Source organism: Camelus bactrianus, chromosome 3 (assembly GCF_048773025.1).
Source record: "Camelus bactrianus isolate YW-2024 breed Bactrian camel chromosome 3, ASM4877302v1, whole genome shotgun sequence".
In the NCBI taxonomy this organism is placed as follows: domain Eukaryota; kingdom Metazoa; phylum Chordata; class Mammalia; order Artiodactyla; family Camelidae; genus Camelus; species Camelus bactrianus.
Window position 1 is genome coordinate 95,747,935 of NC_133541.1, and position 25,637 is coordinate 95,773,571.

At 47.7% G+C, this 25,637-nt stretch overlaps 1 long non-coding RNA gene and 1 other non-coding gene across 8 annotated transcripts in view; one reads left to right on the top strand and one right to left on the bottom strand.

Moving 5' to 3' along the window:
• Window positions 1-25,637, top strand: part of LOC123613271 (uncharacterized) — a 278,819-nt gene that overhangs the window by 115,199 nt on the left and 137,983 nt on the right. Inside the window, exon 1 of one of the 7 annotated variants that reach the window (XR_012505648.1) lies at window positions 271-789. The exons of the other annotated variants lie outside the window; for them this stretch is intronic. This is a non-coding gene — a long non-coding RNA (uncharacterized LOC123613271). Of the gene's footprint in view, window positions 1-270; window positions 790-25,637 lie in introns of those variants that run through there. 7 annotated transcript variants of the gene reach the window in all.
• TRNAT-AGU (transfer RNA threonine (anticodon AGU)) lies at window positions 23,398-23,471 on the bottom strand. Its single transcript has one exon. It is a non-coding gene; the product is annotated as a tRNA-Thr (tRNA).

The following is a 25,637-nucleotide window of genomic DNA, read 5'->3' on the forward strand; positions in this document are numbered from 1 at the left end:
CTTGAACTCACAGCCAGCCTTGCCGGGAGAGGCAGGGGTGCTGATCACTGCCTGTGCACATCCCTTTCGCGCTGGTGCGGAGCAGAGCTTTGTAGAGCCCATGCCTCCCTCCTTCTCCCTTTCTCCATGGTCACTGGGTGTCCGAAGGCCCTTCCTGGCAGATACCAGCAGTCTACTTGAGCAGAGGGTGTATCCAGACCCATTCAGCAACCCCACCCCAGACTAGTGCTGCTGCCACGTCAAGTTAAGACCCATCTTGAGAGGGAAGCTGCACCCGGCAACTGAGCAGAAAGGCCTCTTCTCCTTCTCCAGAAAGGCCCAGTTGAGGAGGAGGGTGGGCAGACTCAGAGCTGTTGGTGCTGGGGCCCTGGGCCCTTTAAGAAGCTGGTCCCCCTGGCTGGGCTGGAGATGGGAGGCCCAGGCAGCTCCTTGACTCTGCTTACGGTCACTGGGTGATAAGCAGTAAAGCCTGGCTCCTTTTGCCTTTGAACTGAGCGCTCAGTCTTTCTCCCGCCTGGGAGCCGTTTTGAACTGCCAGTTCCCAGGGATTAGATGCATGTTTAGGCTGGATGAATTCATGAATGAAAATATTTTGCTTCGTGGTTTCGGCAACAGAGACCTGCACGGTGGGTCCCCTCTTTCCTCTCTCCCTCGCCTAGCACCACCCACCCGGGCCCACCCTAATAGCTGGGGCCAAGGCTCTTCCAGCAGCACCCAAGCTGCCTGTGATAGTTCGGATGGGGCCACTGTGCTATGATGCAACCAGGCGACAGGCAGCCTCTGGGCCAGGTGAGTGCTTTCTTGATACTTATTTCCTGATCCACAATATCAAGCTGGCAAAGAGGCAGCCCAGGCACTTCCATTTATGAACCAGGGCAGGCCTAGGAGAGACAACCTGGTCCTGGTTCATTGATTCCAGTGCCATGGGGTTCCTTGAACCTTGTGGGGTGTGGGTCTTAGGGTTGGGGAACTGAGTCCTATCATCTTGCAAGTGTCAGTATCAGGGAAGAGGCAGGAGGATCAGAGTTCAAATCTCTGCTTGGCCCTTCTTAGTTGTGTGGCCTTGAGAAAGTCACACAGTTGTCTCAGGACCCCAGTTTATAGGTCAAGACACCGTGGTTCCCACATCTCCTTGCCAGTCTGCTCTGAGGGTTGTCAGTGTGTGAGGTGCCAACCATTGTGCCTGGCATGGATTCAGCATTGCCTCTCTGTCCATTTCCTGCCTTTTATTGGGCTTGGCTGGCCCAGCAGCCTGGGCCAACACCCACTCCATGTTTCCTCTGCTCCACTTTCAGAGAATGAGGAAGACCATGGGAGGTGCTTACAGGGCCTTAGTGTGATGGGTGAAGTCATCAGCTCCTAGGTGAATTAATGCTACAATTGATAGATTGATGCTGTTGCTGGCTGGGTTACACCCTTGGCTGGTTCCCTATATCATCTTTATCTTCACATGGCTCTGGGGAGAGCTTGAGGTCAGCAGCCACTGACTAGAGGGCAGCTGTCTGTCACCACCTCCTGCAGGGGGTCAGCGGACATCTCCTATAAGGGGCGTAGGCTGGTGGCTATTGGGAATCTGTATGGGGGTATAATGCTTTATATTTGCTCAGTGAATAGGTTCAGTTGAGGATCAAAACAAGCCTTGGACTGGTGGCTGGGGGCCTGGCTTACCTGCGTGGGAAAGTGTAAGTGCATAGGCCTAGGTGTATGCCTGGTGCCAGGTCGTGTATGTGTTGTGGGGCAGGGGTGAGGCAGGAAATACTACCGGGCTTTTCCCATCCTGATCGGCAGCTCTGTAGTGAACAGTGATAGTGTTATTCTGTGTAAGTACTATACGCTAAATTTTAGAAAAACTAGAACAAACAGAACAGAGGTAACCGCAGTTAACATTTTGTAATCTAGTCTTTTTGTTTCTCTGTACACATCTTTTTCTTATCAAACAGACTGATCCATTTTGTAACTTGTTCTCATTTACAGATAGTCATATCATGATATGTACTGCTGCATATATATCAATATTGTTTACCGATATGTATATTATTGTATACCATTCCGTATATCATGGTAGCCTTTTACATTCTACAGCATTGTTTGTGAGGGCTCCGTGGTAGCCCAGGATACACATGGGCTCTGGTTTTCAAAACCACTCTCTCCCATGTGGTTACAGAGGTTACTTCTGAGTGTCAGTCATAACCAACTACACTGTGATGAGCATCCTTGTATTAGCATCACTCACACAACTGTTTCCTTCAGATAAATGCTTAGAAGGTAAATTTCTGGAAGAGGTATCTGTATTTTTCAGGGTTTTTTTTTTTATCCTTTTTCTAAGTTGCCTTCCAGAACGTCTCTAGTAATTTACATTCCTACCAGTAATGTTTGAGAGTGTTTGCTTCCCCTTATTCTCTCTGATCAAGTATCAAATGTTTAAACTTGAAAGCTTTCCTCTGCTCTGCAAAGAAAAAAATGAGTATCTTATTGTTTTAATTTGCATTTATTACCTGGGAGGCTAAATATATTTTTGTGTACTTACTGGCCACTTATATTTATTATGACCTGAATTCGCTGTCTACATATTTTTCTCATTTCTCATTAAACGTTTTTTCCTATTAATGATAGGTAAGATCTATTTATATATTAAAGATGTTTCATATATTTTTATTACCCAGTTTGTGATTTGAATGTTTAAATATTTACCAAACACTTGCACATTCATTCATCCATCTTTTCAGTCATTTAGAATGGCTTAGAAAATTCTAGACTCTATTGGGGAGAGTGGGTGCTGGAGAATTAGGCCTGTATGTCCTGTATCTCAAAGGAGCTCACAGCTTGTGGAATCAAGTTTGGTCCTAACCAGGTGGGCTAGGACAGTGGTCCTTAGTACTGTGCTTGTAAGTTGGAGAAGGAAATGTTGGTATGGGCAGGCAGAGCCTCAGGGCCTCCTGGAGGTGGCACTGGGACTTGAGTTTGAGGGAGGTGTGGGTTCAGATGTGGGGCGGGGAGAGAGTTCTAGGTAAAAGAGCGTGGCATGAAGGTGGGACTGGGCATGACCTGTTAATAGGACCAGGATTTTAAATGACACAAACACAGATTGGTTCAGGGTTGGCTGTAGAGGGAACTGGCACCCCTGGCGAGGCAGCCATGGTGATGAGGTCGGGATGGACTCTCCCCTCTCCTTCTGGGTCCATGTAGGACTTCAGTCAAGGAGACGGAAGATGGTCCTTTTCCCCTTCTGCATACATTCCTTGGGCCTGACTAGAAGATTCTAGGAGAACTTTCCTATGTGTGAGAGGTGTTGTCCTGCGTCAAAAGCCCATTCCAGTCCCTCTGAGGTGTGAGGGTGCTGAATCCATTTCACAGAGGAACTGGGGTCTAAGAGACAAAGGGACCAAATGTGGCAGCCTGAGGAAGGCCTCAGAACCACGGCCTAGGAGAGCCAGAGGCATCTCGGGTGAGAGGCAGTGGCTGCCTCCCAGGGGAGAGAGGGAGCGACGAATGAAGCAGAGGCAAGGCCTCTGGGCTGGCTGTGAGAAGAGCTGGGTGACAGCTGGCCACTCAGCCACAGGCTGGCTCTGCCAAATCAGAACAGGAAGAGGCCTGGAACTTCAGCCCTGGCTGGGCTTCTTCCCCGAGGCCGAGGTGCTTCCCAGGGAGACCTGTCAGTGCCAGTGAGCAAGGGCTGTCTGGGGTGCGGTGCACCAGATGCCGCATGGGGAAGCCTGTGCTGAGTCTTTAGTGAGCACCTGCTGTGTACAGTACTGTGCGAGGATCAGGCAGGAGCTAGAGAAGCAGGAGATGGTGGGCCTTGTGTCCTGGGGGCCAGCAGGCTCGTGCAGAGGTCAGGAAATGGTGTTGGGGAAGTAGGGGCTGTGGGCTGTTCCTTCAGCTAGTGTTTATCAAGCGTGGACTGTGGGCAGAAGCGCTGAAGGTTGCAGGAACACGGAGGAGGGTGGCATTAGATAAGGAGGTTGCATCCAGGTTGAGGCCTGTAGAAGTCAGGATTCAGCAGGGGAGGTTGTCAGAGCCTGGGGTGTGTGCAGGGGGAAAGCGGGGGAGGAGGGGATGGTGGAGGGTGTGGTGGGATGTCTGGTGGGGGCTGATGGGTGACTTCTAGCAGTGCTGGCAGGCTTCCGGGGGTTGGGGCAGGCATTCGGAAGGTGCATGGGCGATGGGTCTGAATTAAGGAAGGGGGTCTTGCCCCACCTGTGCGTGGTGTGGCAGGTGGGGGCGAGGGGCACCTCATGGCTCCCTCTCTCTACTGCGAAATATCTCACCTTATCTCGCTCTGTGGCGAGTCTCTCACAAGGTTGGAAAGAGCATTTCTCTGGACTCAGAAGCTGTGCTCTGCACCTCCCCTTCCAGGAGGGCCCGAGGGTTTTGGGTGAGACGGAGTTGAGGTGTCCTAGATACACAGGCTGCAGCTCAGGGAGGAGGCAAGACCCTGCCCTGCTCTGCTCATCTCACTGCTTCATGAAGGCCAGCTTCCGTCACGCCCCTCCTTACCACCTCTGAAGGACAGCTTGACTTCTCACCCAGCCACGCAGGCCCTTTGAAGCTGGCCTGCACTGAGGTCCTCCTGAGTCAGCCTGTCCTTCCAGGTGGACAGTGATCACCTCCTCCCAGAAGCCTCCTTAGCTCTCCTAGCCCTCTTGGGCAGAGCACAGCTCTCCTTGCTCAGGGCACCACCCTTGGTCTTCTGGTTGTCATCCCTCGATTGTCACCCTTGCGTTTGAGCTGGTTCTGCCAGTGCAGGTCTCGTGGGCGAAGGGCTGCTCCAGCCAGCTTATCCCTCCTCCACATGCCCCCACGGGGCCCAGGCCCTTGCACTCTCAGGGTGCTCAGGGGCGACAGGCTTATGAGACAGCATTTCCTTAAGAACCACCAGTGTCTTAGAGTAAAGTAATGATGAAAGAAGACCAGTACCAGAGTGAAACGGTTTGGAGCACAGGCTCAGAAAACAGCAGATCTGCATGGGGGGAGACCTGGCTGAGACTCTTACTTGCTGTGTAACCTCAGGCCAGTTATTTAACCTTTCTGAACCTTGGTTTCCTCATCTGTTTAATGGAGACATAAATAGGCCTCAGGGATGTTGTGAGCATTTAAAGATAATGGCTGTGTAACCCTCATAGCCTCAAGGCCCCACGTGGCCAGGGCTCTGCACAGTCATGCAGCCAGAGGTAATTAGAAAGCTGTCCTTTTCTTGTCCTTTGAAGGAGAGTTGAATGTTGGGAGCCCCTGTCCTGTGGCCCCAGCAGCACACTGGGGGCCCTGTGCCCGGCTGCAGGTCCCCCTACACCAGCTTGTCCTTTTCTCTGTGCACCTCCCGCCCCAGCTCTTTATGATCTAGATGGGCTGCTTCTCCAACTGAGCCTTTGTCTAGTTTCATCTTTCCTCTGTCCTGCCCACCATGTCCTGATTCTGCATCACAGAAGTGGCAGGAACAGGCTGGCAGACGTGGAAGCCTTCTAGAGTGGATGCCGGGAGGAGGGGGTACTTACGCATGGGTGGACAAGCCTCCTTAGGTGCGCAAGCCCCTGGCCCGTCGTCAGCGTTCAGCAGGTGTAAAGTGCACAAGTTCGTGCACAATTCAATTCAATACCTGTTCGTGGAGGCCCTGTCCTATGCCAGGCACCACGACGGACTTCAGTCTCCAGACACCTCTGCGGCGTAGGTGGTGTCCGTCCGTGTGACAGATGAGAAAGCTGAAGCTCAGAAGACGCGCATTGCCCTGGGTTGTGCAACTCGTAAGTGGCAGCACCTGGATGGTGAAGTGCTCTCTGGGTGCCAGGCTGAGTAGGGAGCTCTGCAGCGTGGGGGAGCCCCTCAGAGTCCTGCTTTTACTACTGTGTCTGGCAGGGAGACCGTTTGGATGAGGAGAGAACAGGCTGGAGGCAGGTGATGGGCAGATCCTAAATGTATGGGATTAAATATTTACATTACACGAAGATGAGGGTTAAGTGCCTCAGAGGCAGGCAAGGGAGAGAGGAGGGAATTGCCGGCGGGGCAGCCCCAAAGAGCTTCTAGAGAGCTGCAGGAGAGGGGACCATCTTTGGGGGCTCAGTGGAACCAGTTAGGGGCTTGGGCGGGAGCAGGAGTCTGGGGCTGCATCTCCTGCGAGATGTGTGAGAGTGTGTGGTGGCCCAGGAATGTGGGAGCCACATACTTTTGTGTAATTAGGTCGGCTCCTCTGCAGCGGCTGCAATTAGCTGCAGGCAGGAGACAGGACTTCCTGCAGCCAAGGTCACTTCTGCACCTGGGGCGGCTTACCTGGGCTCCTTCTGTCTGGGCTTGGGCCCCGTGGAGTTTCCGGCAGGGCAGCCAACAGGCAGGTGGGGCTGTTGGGACGCTGGGGTCACAGCTCCCACCTCACAGCAGGAGGAGAGAGTTGTCCTGGCCCTCCTCCTGCTGCTCAGCCCTATTTATGTCTTCTCTGAGCCTCAGTTGAAGACGGGCCTTCTGCTCCCTCTCTTTACCTTTCAGGGGGCTGCTTCTGAGCTTTCCTCACTGTTGCTGCCTGTGAGTAGCACTGTCAGTGATCAGCACCCATGACTGGTCAGTGAGTGCCTCGTATGCCTCCTTCCATGGGGAGCTCAGTGGCAGGAATATTTTGAGAATTTGGCTTTTCCCTTTGAGGGGTCCAACCTATCCTGCTTTAGTGGAAAATGTGAAAAATGAGATGATTAGTGCTGCCACTTTGTTTCTTTTTAGAGTTCATCTAATTTTATCAGCAACAGTAACAATCACTGTCTACATACTCTTCACCAGTTCTGCCTGTAGGTCTCCTTGAATTGTGAGATAGTAGATGTGAAAACTTGGAAGCAGGAAAGAAAATATCCCCTTTTCTTAACAGATGAGAAAAACCAGAGTTTGTAGAAGTGAGTTGTTTGCTGAGGGTCACATGGGGAGGCTGACAGTTGTCCAGGGCCACCTGGGTGCCAAGTGGCACCATCCTCAGGCTTTCAGATCTCAGCCAGGGTGGCACTGTGGCCGAGACTGCACTTGAGCTGGGGTCTGGGCTCTTCCACTGTACCAGGCTGGGCTGGAGAGGCGAGTTGCCTCGTCCATCACACAAGGTCAGGGAAGTCAGTATGGCACCTGACACATGTGAGCAGAGGGGCAGCACTGCCCTGCAGTGGCCCAGGGCTTGGTGGTGGCAGGCTTGGAGCACAGCTTGGGGACAGGCTGGTTGCCCTCTCAGGCCACTCTCTTAAGGCTGGGCTGAATGCCTGGTTCCTCCATTCACCACCGTGTACCCCAGGGCTGGAAAATGGTCTCAAAACCCTTGGAGCATGGCTCTTCCCAGGCAGGCCGGCCATCCCCTTGAGGAGCCCATGACACTGAGTGTGCTGGCCACTTGCTTTGACAGCATAAGTTCCCTCGGGCAGGAGGCTTGAAGCCACCCAAGTTCACGAGCACAAGAGGGTTAGACAAGGTATTGTGTGGTAAGTGTGAAGCCATTAGTATGTACCTGCCTCCCAGTAAGTGTTCAGTAGGTGTTAGTGGCCATTATTACTATTTTAAACACTGCTATTAAAGACAAAGACAAGGTTCTGTAAGGTAACAGGGGCCGGCCCCGGTCTGGGAAGACAGTGCTGCATGAATAGTGCTGACATCAGCTGTTGGCCCTGTATCTCCTTAAATCTCACCTCCCCTGATGGGTCCAGGCACCTTCAGTAGGAATGAAACTCCAGTTCTTATTTCTCAGTGGTTGTGTTCTCAAAAGTCACTATGACACTGAAATAGCAAATACTGAACTGCTGCTTCTAAGGAAAACATAGGGTTTGGTTCCTGCGAGCCTGTGGTCCCAACATAGTCATCAACTGATCGATACATAACCTTGTTTATGTGGGGTTCTGTTTAAAGACACCTTCTTTAGTGTATGTGTATTTAATTGATTGACATTAAAGTCACGATCAATAGCACAATCACTCCTGCCTGGACAGAGCTTACTAGCCCAGGAGTGGACTCCGTAGGGCACGCCGCAGCGCTCTTGCACTTGGGAATACTAGATGGCATTTCTGCACTACAACTAGAGGCCATTTTAATCAGCAAGACTGAGAAAAAGCCCGACAATGCAGAAAACATGGCACTCTGCAGACGATGGAGAGGATGCTTGTTTGTAGTAGCAGAGCTGAAGCAGGAAGGCAGAGCGTCGCCTTGTCCCACCTCACCAGGGGCCGTGCTTGTAGGGATTGTGCAGTTTTCGCTGCTCTGTGCATGTCCACACCTGCCCATGCAGGTAGCGGGGGTACTGATGATGGGGGCTACTGATCAATTTTAGCAAGTAGGTGAATTACGTATCTGGAATCTGCAAATAATGAGCATCAGCTGTGTATGGTGGCGAGCCCAAACTTCTGGCACAGCCCAGCTGTCGGGGGTTGTTCAAGGTTGGGAGGTGGCAGCAGAGCCTTTGAGCCACAGGCAACATGAAGAGAGGGAGATCCTCAGATGACCCCAGGGCCAGCTGCTGGCCTAGCCCCGAGAAGAGGAAGGCCGTGGGGCTCTGGAGCCCGGGGCTGGGCTGTGGCTGAGCTGGAGGGCTTCGTCCAAGGCGTCCTGATGGGTTCTCCATGCACAGCACTTCAGCTGTTTACGGCAGTGGATGGGAGGGAGATGTTTATTTGTACTCTTTGGCCATATTTTGAACATATAAATGAGAAGAAACTAATCTTCGCAGGATTTTCACTTTGTACTCCCTTCTGCATCTTGTGCCTATTGGTTTCGCAGAGCATTGGCGGAGATGAAAACATCATGGAGGTGGCTGTGTGTGAGGATCCCGAGCATCTGTGCAGATGGGAGGGGGGAAGGGGTGACTATGTATTTCCCAGTAGAGATCTGCCCACCCCTCTGCCAGGCTTGGCTCCAGCGGGAGGGCGGCGGGGTGCAGGGAGGAGGGCTGAGAAGGAGCAGGGCAGGTTCTCCTCCCCCCAGCTCCCTGGTTCCTAGACTTACCTGCACCCTGTTAGTCCTCTAGAGGCTGAGGCTGAGAAAATGGAGGGTCCCTGGGCTCCAGTCCCTTAAATTCCAGGTGGTAAGTGAGGCCTAGGAGGGGAGGTGCTTCACTGATTACCACACAGCAGAGCCCTGCTTCTAGACTCTCCAACTTGTCCTCCCTTCACGTCAGCACAGTGGCATCATGGCTATTCTTGTCACCGAGGCACTTTGCTTATGGCAGAAGGGCAGAGTTCCATCTTTTGTTGAGGACTGCCTTCAGTTTTTTGGAGAGGTTATGAAATTGAGCTTTGGGGTCAAACTGCCCAGGGAAGAATCTTGGCTTAATCACTTCTTGGCTGTGCAACCTGAGGCAAGTAACTTAACCTCTCTGTGCCTCAGTTTGTTCTTTTTAAAATGGAGATGATGATAATAATAATAATACCTATTCCTCAAGGTTGCGTTGAGGATTTAATCAGTTCATATTTGTAAAATGTTTAGAACATCACCCGGCACAAAGGAAGAGCTCTCTAAGTGTTTGTCAAATGAGAGTTAGAGAATTGCTGTGTGATCTTGGGCAGATCACTCTTCCTGAACCTCATCTTTTTTGTTTTGGTAGATAATAATACCTACCACAAAGGGCTGTTGGGATCCCGTGTTGTGATGAAAAGTGCACTTAAGATGCTTAGTGCAGAGTGAGCTTTTAAAACCCCTCAGTAGTTTTTATTATTGGTATTCTTATGCCTTGGTCGCCTTCTACCCACTTAGCCAGCAGTGTCCTGCCCTGAATCCAGATGAGAGGGAGGGAGAGCAAACACAGAAGACAGGCCAGGAGGAAGGGTGCTGACAGGATGCCGAGGTCTGCACGCAGATGAGGTCAGAGGTGGCTTTGGGCTTCCCCTTGGCACAGACCCTGTGACAAGCTGGGTGGCTGGTCCCCAGAAATGAGTGGGGAGCTGCTCCCTGAGCCACACCCTGACGGGGCCTGCCTGCCCCACCCTCAGGGACTCTGGGAACCTGCACTGCTCTGCAGCCCTTCCTTCACTGAGTCTCCTGCCCAGACTTCTGTTTCTCCAGGGCGGCCCCTCCACCTGTCTGGGCATCTGGGCACATGTGTACCCAAGGGCACTGCCAGCAGTGGGAGTACCATTCTGGGGAGGTGGGAGCATGCAGAAAACTCCTGAAGTTCCTCTGGAAGGCTCAGGATACACTTCACAGGAAGCGTCAGCACAATTTTCTAATCAAGTTGAAGTCCGTGGCCCGTAGTTAGAAACAATAAATGAAATGCAATTTGAGCCAGCACTTTGCCTGAGTCTCCATTTCTGGAAGTGGGTGTGAGTGAGAAGCTGGTCTTTCTGAGGGAAGAACTTGACCCCCGACCCTGACCATTTAGCCCCCAGCCCTACCATCAGCTTGCAGAGGCGGGACCCTAGGACTTTATTTTAGGTAATCATGCCAAATCCTGATTTTGATCTGCCAGGTCAAAGTCCACACTTCTCTGTAAATCAGTGCACACTCTTTAGCAGATTCTTTGTTTTTTCTCCTCCTAGCTCCTTCTACCTGCCATGCTAGAGCTTAGTCTTGGAGGTCATTGTTTAATCAATATTAAACCATTCACGTAGTTTAAGTGTTTACTTATGTGCTTTGAATCATAGCTCGCAGTAAGAACAGTGATGCCCCCCTAATCTGCCTTCACTACGCTCCCCAATACCCTAATTATGTAATTTAGAAAAGAACATTTCCTGACAGCAGTTTCTTGGTGCACGGCAACAAATGCCGACTGGGGACAGGACCAAACAACCTGGTAATAGCTAGCACATGGAGACCGCTGCCTCGGTCCAGGCAGCCCTGGCTTGGGGCGGACGCCCGTCCGTTTGGGTTAAGGCTTTCAAATGATGGTGTATTAGTGCCAGTAGAAGTAATTCCACATGAAAAGAGCTGCAGCTAATAGCCCATCTCCAGTCTCTCTCAGTTTGCGGAATAGGCCCTCACTGCAAATTGTTACTGACTCAGACAGTCAGGAACAGAGATCTCACCCAGCCTGTGAGGCCGACACGGCCAAAGACGTGTCCAAGAGGCCAAAGTTTAGACCGAGCTCTCGTCATGTCCTCCCCCCTACTCCGCCCACCTCCCCCTGCCCATCTGTGATCCAGAGGCTGGGTGTGTGTGTTCCTCATTGCTCTCGAGGGGAGTTTAGAGACCTGCCTACTCAGTCAAGCTGAGCACACGTTTGAGGGGCTGTGGGTTTCAGGTTGGATGGCTGGCAGAATCCATGGCTTCAGGTCCGTCTACACGCCAGCAGCATCTCATTGTTGTGGCATTTTGGGCAGAGGGGCCCTAAATGCTTCTCTCCCCCCACAGCCTGCCAGGAATGGAAAACTACCCTTTCTGCTTCCCCTCCCCTCCGTGGAGACCTCTGTCTGACAGATATTCTGTTGCTATAGAAACCCAGCGGACATGTTTGGGGACTCACCTGGCCCAGCATTTGGGGCATTGGTGTGTAGGGTGGAATCCAGCAGCTGTGGGCTCGCGTTGCTATGTAGTCACCTGGCCCCCAGGGGCTGGAGCTCTTGATGGTCCCAGAGGAGGAGTCGGGGATGAGTGAGGAGCACAACGAACTGTGGAAATGTTAATTTGGCTGTGAGTCCCCAACCAATGCGTTAGCCTTTCTAGAAGCGCTGGTTGTCATGGTGATAGAAGCGGTGCCAGTTGCAAGGGTTGTTTTTGTGGTTGGGGTGCCTGTCTTAGCAAAGAGTGAGGCCGAGCTGACAGCCTCAGTCCTCCCACCCTTCCAAGCCCTGGCCTTGACAATAGAGGAGGAGGGGGTGGCAGCCTTCCACACTGGCCATTTTGCCCTGGCATTCTTCTGGGGGTCCAGTGGCTTCACCAGAAAGGAGTGATTATCTAGCAGTCCGAGAGAGACCCCACATGTGGGCTCCCCGCTGGAGAAGGGGCTACCTTGTGCCAGCAGAAATCGGAGTTCAGCAATTCCTCTCCCGGGGCATGCTCACCATAGAGTGTTCTTTATGGAATCTTCTGCCACCCGGAGCCTGGCCGTGGGCCTGTCTGTAGGGGTCTGCTTCTTCAGGCCACATTTTTGTCTTGGGCTTCAAATATTAGCTCCCCTGAAAAATTTCCTAAGTGACGGAATGGAGGCCTTTTCTGTAGCCGGGGTGCTTGTGTAGCTCGTTAATTCTCAAAGTGTTTTACAAATATTTATCCACCTTAGGTCATTTGCAAACCTAACCCCTGTCATCCCACCTCAGGGTTGTCCCCTCCAGCCTAGTTGCCCAAAATGAAGTCAGAAGCCTTGGACTGGGAATTCCACGTTGGCGGATTTTGAAAAGCTGGCCTGAACGGTTTGTTTATTTCTCTAGTGTGCCCTTCTTAGAGTCCCAGAATGTGTCAGGACTTCCCCGTCCAGACATGCAAAGCCCTTTGCCCTCTCTGCCAGAGGTGAGAGTATTTTATTTATGAATTCATCTTAAATCACTTTTAAAAATTACCTTGAATCAGATGAATACTCTTTCTCTGCGATTATGTCAAAGCATCAAAATAAAGAGGGCTTGAGCTAGGAGTGAGGTATTTTAGGACAGGTAACCCGTTCCCTTTGACTTGCTCTCCCAGCTGGCGCGGACCGGTAGAGAAAGCCTATTTCATTTTGCTCTCGGAGATCCCTGAAGTGTATCTATTTCCTTGTAAGGAGGAAGGCCCCTGGGACTTGGAGGCCTGGGTCCTTCCCAGGGGCAGTTGCATGCTGAATGTCAGTCATATTTCCCCCAAGACGGACCCAGAGGATTCCTGAGTTCCTGCCCTTCCCCGTCTTCCCAGCAACCCCCCGTGCTGAGCTCCATCATGGTTACTGGCCTCAAAGTGGCCAAACCTGAATTTGCCTCGGCCCCTGGTCTCAGAAGTTGTGACTAATGAAGGCTGACCCCTGGTGAATTTTCAGAAGCCGCGTCTTGACTGCACCAAGCCTGTTCTGCCGATAAGATAGGCTTTTGTGTCGAGTGGGCAGGGGGCTAGCAGCTTCAATAAGGTCCATATCAAGGTGTTACTAATCCTTGGCTGGCTAATGTTTGCCAAATAAATAGCCTCATTAGGAAGGGCTATAAAAGTCCGATAAGATTCTTCTAATTATCCCCCAAAGCACAAATACTTGGGGTTTCAGTTTAGTATAATAGGAGACATCGAGCAAACAGGGGAGAGTGTGTGAGTGTGAATATTTTTTAACAATGGCTTTCCTTCCTCTCCAGCCCTAACGCTGGCACATCCAGCATTTCATATTTTGCTTTTGCAAAAACAACAAATTGCTGAACAGAAGGGGAAAAAAAGACAATGGCATATTTTAGGTTACTATTTCACCTTTGCAAATCAATATACAAGCCATTAAAACTACATTTTTCCATGAATGATAAATGTAATTACCTCTCTCTTGCCATAAAAACTTGTCCTTATTAAATGTAAATATTTAAAAATGATTGAAATATATTTGAAGGGCACTTTATAGCTTGATTTTATATGCTGACATCTGGGTTGCCTTTCCCAAAACACTCTATTTCTTGGAGAGTTATTAAATTAGTATTTTGAAAGGACTAACACTAGACTTGTTCCTTGTTTCAATTTTAATTTCGTACATATTTAGATTTACTGGGAACTTAGAGAGGGCTTACATTTAGCTAATACATCGTTCTGTTTGCGGGGCTTGTACACGCAGAAGTCATGATATTATTTGCAAAGGGAATCGTTAAATGGTGGGAAACTATCTCCACCCCTGCAAAGTCTAAGAGCAGGAAAATCGAGATTCCAAGATTCCTGGCTATAAATGTATACTTTTCCAATTCTTCTTTTGAGCAGGAAGATTGTTTTAAATATTTACTCTAGTTTTAATTGTGCATCATTTCAGATAGCAAATACCCAATCCATTGTTTTCTCTTTCTGTAGCTCTGTCAGAGGTTATTTAGTTGAACTCCAAGAAAGATATGCAGTGTGATAATTTTTTTTCAGCTCCCCTCTTTGAAAATAGTTCTTTTTCTTTCAAAATTCTCATTTTCAGTTGTCTTGTTCCACCTCTATTTTTGGAAAGGTGAGATTATTCTGTTCTGTGCTTGAGAGAGTTTCACAGAACGATAGAAAATCTAATATTTGAAAATACAAGCTTCACTAACATACTTAATTCCAGATGGCAAAGACTTTGCCCAAAAATGTGAAAGAATTCAATATTTGGTGGCTCAAATATTTTTTCATGATAAACAAATATTTCTGGGATGGATGTTCCTGAGCCCTCCATAGGAAAGCAGCCATCCATGCAAGCCATGCTGGGCTGCCCTTCAAACCCTCTTTACTCTTTTCCTTTCACTATGTTAAATCCTTGAGATGTGTAAAGATGTTATGATAGGCAGTGGGTCAAGTAATCTGCACATGTAGCTTTTTAAAAATTTTTCTTTGCAAAGGAAAATTTTTCTTCAAATAAGTCCCCCCAAATAAATGGTTTGTAAAAACAAAACTCTATTTGTCTTGAAATTGCACACGAGAAACCATGTTAGAACAATCTCTTTCTGAGTTCCGCCTGAGAAAAGAAATTTACCTATAGTCAGCGATTTTCCTCATGATAAGCCCTTAAAAAATAAAGTTGTCTCTTGGGAGAAAATAAACATCAGTGAAGTGTAGGCATTGGTAGCGAGGTGGCCTTTTATTCACTTGTCCAGTGGAACTGCTGAACCTTTGTTTTCCTATCTCCACCCCCCCCCCACTCTGTGTCTTTTTCTTGCTTTCTAGTTCTGCTCATGCAAATTCCTGAACCATAAGCATTTTAGAAATTTGTTACTTTTAATTATATAGATGATTCTGCAATGAGCAAATGTGTTATTTTCTCCCTGCATGAAGTAAAAATTTTAGATAAGTTTTTAAATTCTTTTTTTTTTGCCAAAACTTTTGGCAAATGTCTGGGGCTTGGGGGTATCTTCATGGTGCCCCCTGAACATGAGTGAACGAATGGGGAACATGCAGTTCACCGGGCAGTGACTTGGGAATTTTTCAGGAGGCATTATTTTCTTACGTTAATGCCTTTGTAGATTACATCGACGTTCAGACATCAAAGAGCGTGCAATTAATAATGGGCATCTGGAGGTCGATCACATGCTTCCGATGTTAAAGTGGTGAACGACAGGAAAATCAGCTGTGGTCAGGTATTAGCCGTAATCATTTCTAAACAACAGCAACGAAGGCTTCTCTTTTGTGCCTCTGCTCTCAGAAATGCAAAGGTCCACCTACAAAAAGTTCCTATAGCTGCTTTCCTCCTAGTGGATGAGTGAGTAATAAATGATTTGTAGACCTACATCGTCAGTGTTGATTCAAATCACCTTAATTTCTTCAGTAAATGCAAACTCAATTTTGTGTGAACTTTTCCCCTTGAAGCCCAACATGGACGTGGAGCAACAGACAGCTGGTTGTATTATTCGCATCTTTAGTTGATTCCTCACAGGTCTGCCCCTTTATCTGTTTGCATTTTCCAAAATATACGAGTATTTTTCTAGCACTCGGATAATAGTCACTTTCTGCCTGCTGCCACCGAAGGCATCCTTACTAGTTATTTTTCTTTTCTTTGAAGGTAGCCTGTTTATCTTTTCCAAAGTGATCTATGTTACCCAGCCCCAAGTAATATAGGATAGGCAGGTAAGACTGTATTTAAGCTCAACAAAACTGTTCCAGAGAAATATGGCGCTTTGCGCTCTAAACGCTCCAGCAGGTACGAAAACCTGCAACTCTTTAACAATAATTCTCATTTGAGTAGGTCACAGATAATAAAGGAATGCTTGTTTCTGGGAAATTAAAAAAATGACATGGGGGGAAAATATTTATTTGCTTTCTACATTGGTCAAATGACTGGTGGATATTAAAAACTTGTAAACAGACAGATGCAACCAATTCTCTTTCATTAACAAATTGCAATTTCACAATAAAGTAAATGCATTAAAAAATGTCTGCAACTTCCGAGACGCTGAAATTGTCAGAGCTTGACCCTGCTTTAATTGTTAAAAAAATATTCTAATCAGTTTAGGGAAAAAAAAGTTTTCTTGGAAATCTTCAAGAAACCAACTTAAATGTTAAAGGCTGCTTTGGCCATTCAGGTAGCAAAAGCGCTGATCAGCTTTGTGTACATTTCTGTACGTTTGCCCCTAGACTAAATCTACCCAGTCGCCAGCTTTGTTTTCCTTCTAAGTACAAGCCGTATCAGCAGCACGTTTTAAAGTTAATTTGAAGCAGGGTCTATCTTGCCATCAGCAAATATGTTATAAGCTTATTATTTAATAGTGATTCCTGGGGAAGGCCATCATCCCCTTCCTAAATCCAAATATAAAAGCTGAAATCGTATTTGTTAAAACTGTCATTTTGAATTTGTGGCCCAGATTGTTTTCCTGTGAGTGCTGGGCCAGAGGCTCGAATGCTCTCAGCTGCAGGCACCCCGAGCCCAGCAAAGCGGCTCGTGGCCGGTGGCTGACACGCTCCGAGCCGCCCAAACCGCCTGCTTCCCCCAAACAGAGCTCCAGCCCAGCCCGCTCACGGCTTTTCCACATTGTAAAATCATTTGATTTATTTGTTTGGTTTGGTTTGGTTTTTAGAAGCACTGCAGAAATTATTTCCTACTGGCAGAGAGGGCACTTTGTGTTACACTACATTAGCTTCACATCATTAGTTTAGGCTTCTCAAACTGAAAATTGTTAAGTATATGGGAGGGTTCTAGAGACCTCAGTTCTGACCAGAGCAGAACCAATTAAACCTGATGGATTCCTTTCACTGTCTGTAACGTGTGAGGCCATACATAACAAAGTGTTGTGGCATTGCTGAAGGGGTTCCCTCTGTTAGCTTTGGAATTTGGTGGTAGGAAATGCTGCAGTTATTTATAAAGAGGCAAGCAAGATTCCTCTGTTACCGTTTGGGTTCTTAAAAAACGTAATTTTATCGTCACTGCTTGTAGCAAGAAGCCAAGAAGGGGTGCCGATGACAGCCACGACCCCGTATCTCTGGGCTGCCTCTCTCACCTCCGTCAGCCACTTCCCGCTCCGGACTCTTGATCTTTACGAGTAATTCTAAACCCGGCTGCGGACAGAGGATGAGCCCAGATCAGAGGATCCGACGGGTCCTGGTCTGCGGTCTGCCCGGCGGGATGCCAAGCTGGGGGACCCTGCATCGGGACTCTCTGGGTCCGGGTCCCCCCGCCACACGGGTTCGCACCAAGCAAAGTCTCCCCTCTTTATCTGGGGGCGGGGGTAGGTGGGAGATGCGGGGCCCGAGCCTGGAGCGCCTTCTCTGCGCCGCGGGCGGAAGGAGAGCCCCAGCTGGCTGGCTCCCACGCGTCCATTCTGCTCCTTCCTTTCTGGCTCTTCCTTCCCGGGGGTCCCTTCCTTCCCGTAGTGTTTGAGCGAGACCTCGGCCTTTGCCGGTTGCGGAGGCCGGCGAGTCACGGCCCTCAGGTGAGCGCTCCCCGAAGCTCTCCTGCCACCTGTTGGCCGCCCGCGGTGGTGACGCCGGGAGGAGCCGCGCTGGTAGGACTTGCCAGGCCTGGCTTCCAAAGCCGGGCTCGAATTGTTAATGACTTCTCTGTGGCAGCCTCTGTGTTCCAGCCAAGGCCCACAGACTGGCAGACCTGCGGCTGTCTCTTGAAGGTCCCTCGGCTGATCCTCCTACCTTTCCTGGGTCCTCATCTGTGGCCCCTGAGCCAACCTGCCCTGGAATATGATGTACGGGATGCCTCCTCTCTTGGCGTCCTGCCTCTTAGGCGGCCATGCAGCCAATGGAAGGTTGAGGGTGTCGCTGAGAACAGAAGCCAGCCCACTCTGGGTCCTCGTGTGGCAGTGGTGTCTGGGAAGGGTTTGGTGTGGGCTGTACATGAGCCACAGTGGGAGGTATGTGCTGAGTCCCCCTGACATGGGGCCCCTGCTCTGCTGGGAGACAGTGGAACTGGGGAGGACGAGCCAGCCTGTACCACTTGGCTTTCTTGACACTGGGCAGAGGGCTCTGTCCAGGCCTCTCTTGTTCCTTCCTTCCTGGGAAAGTTCCCAGGGTGTAGATGGACTGACAGCACAGGCAACTTCAGCTGAAGGTCAGAAAGAAAGGAGTAGGAGTTTCAGTTCAGAGCTGTCTCATTGGAAGCCATGGGCCTTTCACTGCACAGTGAACTATCCCCAGTATCATAGATGGGCAGTTCTGTTCTGGGGAAGTTGGGAAACCACCATGTGTGGGCTGGAGTTCACCCATGCAAATAGCTCTGTAAGGCACTTTTAACAAAGTGGGGCTCTAGTCTGGTGGCTGTTTTGGGCGTTTGGATACAGAGCAGTGCAGCAGTCACATTTCTGAACCATCTGGGGGCAGAACTAAACCTCTTTCCAGGTTCTGTCTGAATGGACCAAGTCTTAGGGATGGATTTGACCTGGCTTTGAGAATGTCACATGTACTTTAGTAGCTGAGTGGCAGAGGACATATGTGGCGGTGATGCCCTCATTCCTGTTTTGGAGAGGGGGTCAGGAGCCATGGCTCCCCCCTAGGCCCTGCTGGAGATGGCTGAGAGTCACAGCTGCTGTTGGCCCGCAGACCAGCGCTCAGCCGCTTTGGAGACGCAATGTGTTTTCATTCCATGGTGGTTTCATACACAAAGACTATGTCCCTCTCAACCCCGCCCGCCTGCAGCACGCATGTGCCTTAAACTCAACATCCGAGGTCCAGCGGGGCATCCGTGCTTTATGCCACTCAGCAGCATGGCTGGACCACTGACACCCTCATTTTGCCAACAGCGGTCAAGCTGTTTCCATCGGGCTGACTTATGTCTAACCCGGACACCTTATCTCTAGCCTGTTAGAGGGGGGCTGGCCCTGAAACCCAGAGTATCTGTTTATAGGTGATTGTCTCTTGACTCATCTAAGGCTGAAATGTTCTTCCCTCCTGGTCTCTGAAATCATGGGGAAGGGACTCTGGTATTTGGCCAAATGGCTGCTGAGAATCCAGCCCTGAAAGGTTATTTTCTTAGTCAAGGGGCTCACGTGAGCCCTGGACTAGGGGTGATTTAGTTGTGTTTTTTCAGCTCACCTCATAATTTAATGTCGAAGAAATTCTTTGGCATGTTTCCTCCTGGGTGCCGACTGCCTTTGGAGCAGTTCTATATGGAGCAATGCCCCATAGTCAGAAATCTTCTTGTTATGCCAGGTCTGGGCTTTCGGTAACCACTGAGTGGCTCACTGTAATCTCTAAGGTTGGCCAGCAAAGGAGGGAGAGAAATCCTCCTCAGCCAGGACTCACATTTTTATGGAGAAGAAGGAATGTTAGTGAAGTCAGTAAATTTCCAGTCGTCCCAGCCCTGTGCACATGAAGAGGAGAGAAGAGCCCCCGCAGCTGGTTATTTACCCCCAGCACAAAAGCAGCCTGCCTCTGTCACCTCCCTTTTATTTCCTGCCGCTCTGACAGAAATACATTACTGGCTGAATATGCCTTCCCACAATACTGTCCATCACACAGGTATTGGGGGGGGCCAAAGGTATGAGGAACTTTAAACACACCTGGCACCGCTGGCTCTGCCTTTGTGCTGGGAATGGCCAGGAGCCAGCTGGCTGCCCTGTTGCTCATGCACATGCTCTCCAGAGGAATCCTGACAGATGGACTTCTTTCTGAGGCCACAGAGTATCCTCACATCAGGCCATTCAGCTGCCTTGGGAGAGCTAGGGCAACCTAGCTGGTAAGCAGCCTTATCAGGCTTTTAAAGCTTGAAGCTGTTTAGCCAAGAGAATTATCTAGGGGAGGGAAGACTTCGGGACTCCTGAGTCTCTATTCACGTTCAGCAGCAAACCAGACAGGTCTTCTCACGCCCCTGGGTGATCCCACCCAGCGGCGGCTAACTGCGTGGATGCTGTCTCCCTAGCCCCTGGTGGGCACCTTGGAGGTGGCCGCAGATGACTGAGCTGTGGACTGTTTCCCCAGTTTTATGCATCTAGAATCGTGAGCTTTTCCCCAGAGTTGGGGCAAATAAAGAGAGAAGGTCCTTTACCAGCTTCTTTATCATAGCTGACCTGGGATGGCGGCTGCTCTCCTGCACCCCAGGCTGCTGTAAGGTGCACCTCAGCTTTCGACCCTTCCCGTAACTGGGTAGGAAATGACCCTTTCTGAAAGGAGGAAGAATGACTCTTGAGTTGTCCTCAGTCTTCCTCTCCAGCTGCTACAAGTTCATGTGCTGTAACTTTCCCTCTCCTGAGACAACATATTCCAGAGGCCAGTGAGAAGGAAACGTGGAAGAATCTTTTAAGTGGGAACATTCTTGGTTGGGAGAGTGAGCTGTTCACGGGGTGCTGATGCCTTCCCAGGTCACAGAGCTGAGAGGTGATGAGGCTGTAGTGGCACTTGGATTTGGGGCTGATAGAACTGGTTTTTGTAAAACGCTGGACTCCGCTGTGATTATCAGTTAGGAAATTCATTGTAGTGTGTGTCTGTCGAGGAAGGAGAAGACAAAATGGACTTCGAGACAGTCAATTGGGTCACTCGTTGTCAAGCAATCACTTAGTGAGCGTTTGTTCTGGCTGTTGAGTGTCATTTGCTATTAGCCACTTAATCCCTGGGAGAGGCCATGCTCTGGGTCACCCCCATCTTAGAGAGAAAATCCAGCCCTGCTTTTTTTCTCTGTGTGATCTTGGCCCAGGCAGCTGAGCGTTGCTTTGATTCCAGTAAGCAAACCCCTGCAATCAAAGCCCTTATTATTAGCTTGAACCCAAATTGCATCTTGACCTCAAATGAGATTCAAGAGCAGAGGAACAAATACTTTGGAAAGAACTCAAGGAGACGACAAAGCTGTCGTCACGGACATCAGGCCCTTTCCCTGGGTTTCCATGCCCCTCTCCTCTCTCACCCCCTCACCCCTGCTTGCCCCACTGGAATCATTCTGTATTCACCTGGCTGTGGGAGTGAAACATTGTGAAATCTGGAATTGCTGCAGCAACTTGAAGATGTGGAAAATGCAGACTCCTTGCTTGGTCTGTCCTGTCTTCAACCAATACAATCTGACGGAACCGTGGGTGTACTGATGCCAGATGTGATCAAACTAAATAAATCTCATAGAACATGGAATCAAAGTGCTCTTGCATTTTCCTTTTGTTTTCGGCACAAAAGCCATTCTCAGTATATGAGTGGTGTCAGATGCAATAATCCAGAATAAATCTCCAGGAAGAAAAATGCATCTAAACATGAACCATCACTCGTTTCCCATTTCCCCTCGCTCCCCTCATTTTTATATTGGATGAGTCACTGGGGCGTCTGCTGACAGCTCCTGTTGGCTGGCCAGATTGGGGCGATGATCACAGGCACTTGCAAGGTCTGGGGTTGCAGCCAGATCGACACAGGTCGTTGAATTCCAGCTGAGGGGAGTTTTGGGCTTTTGCCCTTTGGGCCGCGTCCATTCTGGCTGAGGGTCAGAAGAAGGCCGCATCCTTTGATCCAAGGCTTCTCCAGGAGGTCCTATGCTGTTCTTGCCAAGTGCATCCACCGTAGAAGTCTGGGAGCACTTAAGTTATACGTAGTCTTTGGACAGATTAAAGTTGGGAAGTCTGGGGCTGCCCTCTCCAGGCCTTGGATGGCTACCCTCCTTGGAACACTTGCTCATCGTTAGTGAAGGTGACATGACTCTAGGGAAGAAGGTGACATGGCCGTGGGGAAGAATGGTTGGGGGCATTTGCCAAATCAAAAATTTCAGAAGCTCCCTTCAGAATTGGAAGACTTTTGGCCATTGAATAGTTAATCCTAACCCTGTATCTATTCCAGATTTTTCCTTTCAGTGCAAGAGCTAGTCCATGAGCACATACTGCATTTAGTTGTCAGGTCTCTCTCAAACAGCCTTTAATAATCTGGGACTGTTCTTCAGCCTTTCTTTGTCCTTCACGACGCTGACTTTTTGCTGAAGAACAGGTCAGAATGCAGAATATTCCTCAGTTTGGGTTTGCCAGCTGTTTTCTCAGGGGTAGATTCAGATGAAACAGCTGTGGCTGGCCTGCAGTATTCTTTCAAGATGACATATCTGGAGGCACGTGCTACCTCCCTGCCCTGGGTTGCTGATGTTCACTTCGGCTTCCTGGCCAAGCTCTTGTCTAGTTACTGTACTGTGCACAGTTGGCCCTTGAAAAATGTGAGGGTTAGGAGCACCCACCGCCACACAGTGAAGATCTGGATATAATTTAGAGTCGGCCCTTCGTATATTTGATTTTGCATCCTGAAATTCAACCCACCATGGATCTTGGAGTACCGTAGTATTTACTACTGAAAAACATCTGGGACAGGTGGACCTGTGCAGTTCAAACTTGTGTTGCTTGAGGGTCAGCTGTAGTTACTCTTTGCCCCTGTAACTAGTAATCAGCCTGTGGGGACATACTTGGACATGCAAGTATCATCCTGCTCCTCCTCATCCAGTCCTCTCCACTCCACGTTGAGCATCCATCCATCAATGATTCTTACCCCAGCCAGTCTTTACCGTGTTGGTCACAGAATGGTGACCTTCCAGTTTCACTACTTCTTCTACATTTATCAGTATTCTCCTTTGATGAAGAGCCCTCCCTCCCATCTTCTTTCCTTCTTTCTTTTCATTCTCTCCTCTTCCCCTCCCTTCTGCTTCTGCTGCACCTTTGTTAGTATAGTTTCATAGATTCCTATTTTATTCAATGGGTTATAAGCAAAATTATCATTATTTATTTTGATGTTGGAATTTTCCTGGATGTAGACAGTGAGATTCCCTTCCAGCCTGGCTCCTGTGTCCCTTTGACATGCTACTGTCAATATTTTGAGTTTACTTTCTGGCATTAGCAAGATGTACCTTGTACCTTCTTTGCCTTAGTCTTGGTATGTGCCCAGTGCTACTGGAGTGTCATTGCATCTAGACCCCTTCAAGTATAGGAGATGCACATTATATATACATGCACACACACTTAAACATCCTGGCTTTGAAATATATAAATACATATGCATATTTAAAGTTACCTATACATATATGCCTACATATTTGAAAATTTTTGTGCATTCATCCATATGTAAACATGCATATTTTCCTCATGATTCCACAGTGTTGCCCTCAAATCCTACATGTTTATCATTGCTTCCCCTCTTCCCATATTTGAATCTCCCTTCTTCCACAGTGAGAAACCTGGCTCCCAACAGCATCACACATTTACTCATATCCTCTATCCTACAATATAGATAAAATAGTTTCAAAAGTGTCACACGCACACCACTATGAAAAACAAGCCTAATTAAAAAAAAATTCCTAATTTGTTTGTAGCTCTTTTTTCCTTTAGACTGAGGCCATGTAGTCAATGTCCTTAGTTAAAAAAAATTACTTGGATTACTTCTTATTTCCTTCTTCAGTGTGGTTCTTAATTTAGGTTTGTCAGATGCTTTCTCATGATGAGATTTATCTGAAACACACTTTTTAAAAAACATTTAATTTTTGTATGGAGATACTGGGAGTTGAACCCAGGGCCTCGTGCTTACTAAGCACGTGCTCTGCCACTGAGCTACACCTGTCCCCGGTTTGGTTTCAGTTCCTTTTAATTTTAGTTTTTTGTTCCCCTCATCCTTGTTGATTTAATTTTTTGATATGCTTCCAAAAATCAAAGCTATATCAAAGTATGCTCAGAGGAGTGTCACACCTTTCCATATATCTTTCATTTGCTCTCCTCCTCTATTCCTTAGAGTAACCAATCTGATTTTTTTTCTTCCTGTGCTGGTTTTTTCTTTTGCATAAATCAGCCAACACATGTATGTTTTCCTATTCCCCCTTTTTTCTTACATAAAAGGTAACATACTACAAGTATTCTTTTGTAGCTTGCCTTTTGCACTTAACAACGTATTCTAGAAACCACTCCATGTGTCAGTTCATAGAGATTTCCCATTCTTTTTTATAGCAGCATATTATTACTCCATTGTATGTATGTTACATTAGTTTATTTTTAACCCATTTCCTGTGTTTGAGAATTAAGGTAGTTTCCAATATTATGCTGCAATGAATAAACTTTATGTGTGTATATGTTTTTTGTGGGAGCTGTGTCTTTAGGGTAATTTCTTGGAAGTAGAATTGCTGAGTCGAGGTAAATAAAGGCGTAGTTTTGTTAATGTTCCAAATTCCTTTTTATAGGACTTCTACAAAATGCATTCCCACCAGCAGTGTATGAGAATACCTGTCTCTTTACAGCTTTGCCAACAGGATGTGTGTCAAGATTTTGAATTTTGGCTGATTTGATGGTTGAAAAGCAGTTATTTCAGTGAATTCTTAATTTCCATTTCTCTGATTATGTGTGAAGGAAAACATTTTTTCATAGGTTTCAGAAGCATTTTTAAGTCTGTTTGGTAAATTTTCTGTTTATGTCTTTGCTTATTTTTCTGTAGGATTTTTGGAAGTCTTTTTAAGGTACATTAGCCCTTTATCTGTGATATATGTTGCAAATATTTCTCCCAGTTTGATGTTTGTCTTTTGGTTTTTGCTTGGGTGGTGTTTAGAATACTTTGTAGTCAAAATTATTTTAAAAATTTGACTCCATCTGGATTTTGATTTATAATTCTTCTTATAGAAGAATTCAGTCATGTTTTCTTTTGGTAGTAGTGTAGTTTTTCACACTTAGATCTCTAGTCAATTTGGAATTTATTTTTGTATGTGATGTGAGGAATGGAACTAATTTTAATTTTTTCCAAATATATTTTCAGCATATTAATACTCTTTATTACAAAATCTGTCTCTGCTTGAGTGAGCTGAGATATCACCTTTGTATGAACTAGATTTCCATAGATAGTTTGGTTCATTTCTGGACTTTGTGATCTGTTCCATTAGTCTGTCTCTTTTTGTGCCATTATCACACTGTTTTAATTGTAGAGGCTTTGTAATATTTAAAACTATCTGGCAGGGTGACTTCTCTTTTCACTGTTTTCCTACCTAATCTTACATATTAATTTTTCTAAATTAACTTTACCATCAATTTGTCCACCTACAGAAAAAAAAATCTATTTAGACTTTTTATTGGGATCATATTAAGTTTATAAATTAATTTAGGAAGAGCTGACATCTTCACGATGTTGGGATATCCTGACCATGAACAAAGGATGTCTTTCCCATTTTTTCAAGTCTACTTTTGTGGTTTTTAGGCATGGACTATAGTTTTCTTCAGAAGGGTTTTGGGTATTTTTTGTTAGGTTTATTCTTAAGTGCTCTGTCTTTCCTACTGCTATTGTACATGAGGACGTGTGTGTCTCTTCTGTTACATCTCATGACTGATTACTGTTTGTGCCTGTGAAGGCTATTGAGACTGGTCTCATATCCTACTACCTGGATGAATTATTTTATTGTTTGAGTTAGTTCAGTGGCTCTCACTATGTGGTCTGAATACCTTTGAGGTTCCTGAGACCCATTTAGTGGCTTCACAAGGTTCAGAATAATATTAAGATATAATTTGCCCCTTTAACTTCATTCTCTCTTGAGTGTATGGTGAGAGTTTGCTAGAGGCTATATAATGTGTGATATAATAACAGACTGAATGCAGAAACAGATAGGAAAATTTAGCTGTTTCTATTAAGCTCAGCAACACAGAGATGTACAAAAATATAAAACAATGTCATGCTACCCACTGAAAGTTTTTGTCTATGCTTATTTTTCAGAAAATGCTATTTATGTTAACCTGCTTATTACTGTTACTTTTAAAGTA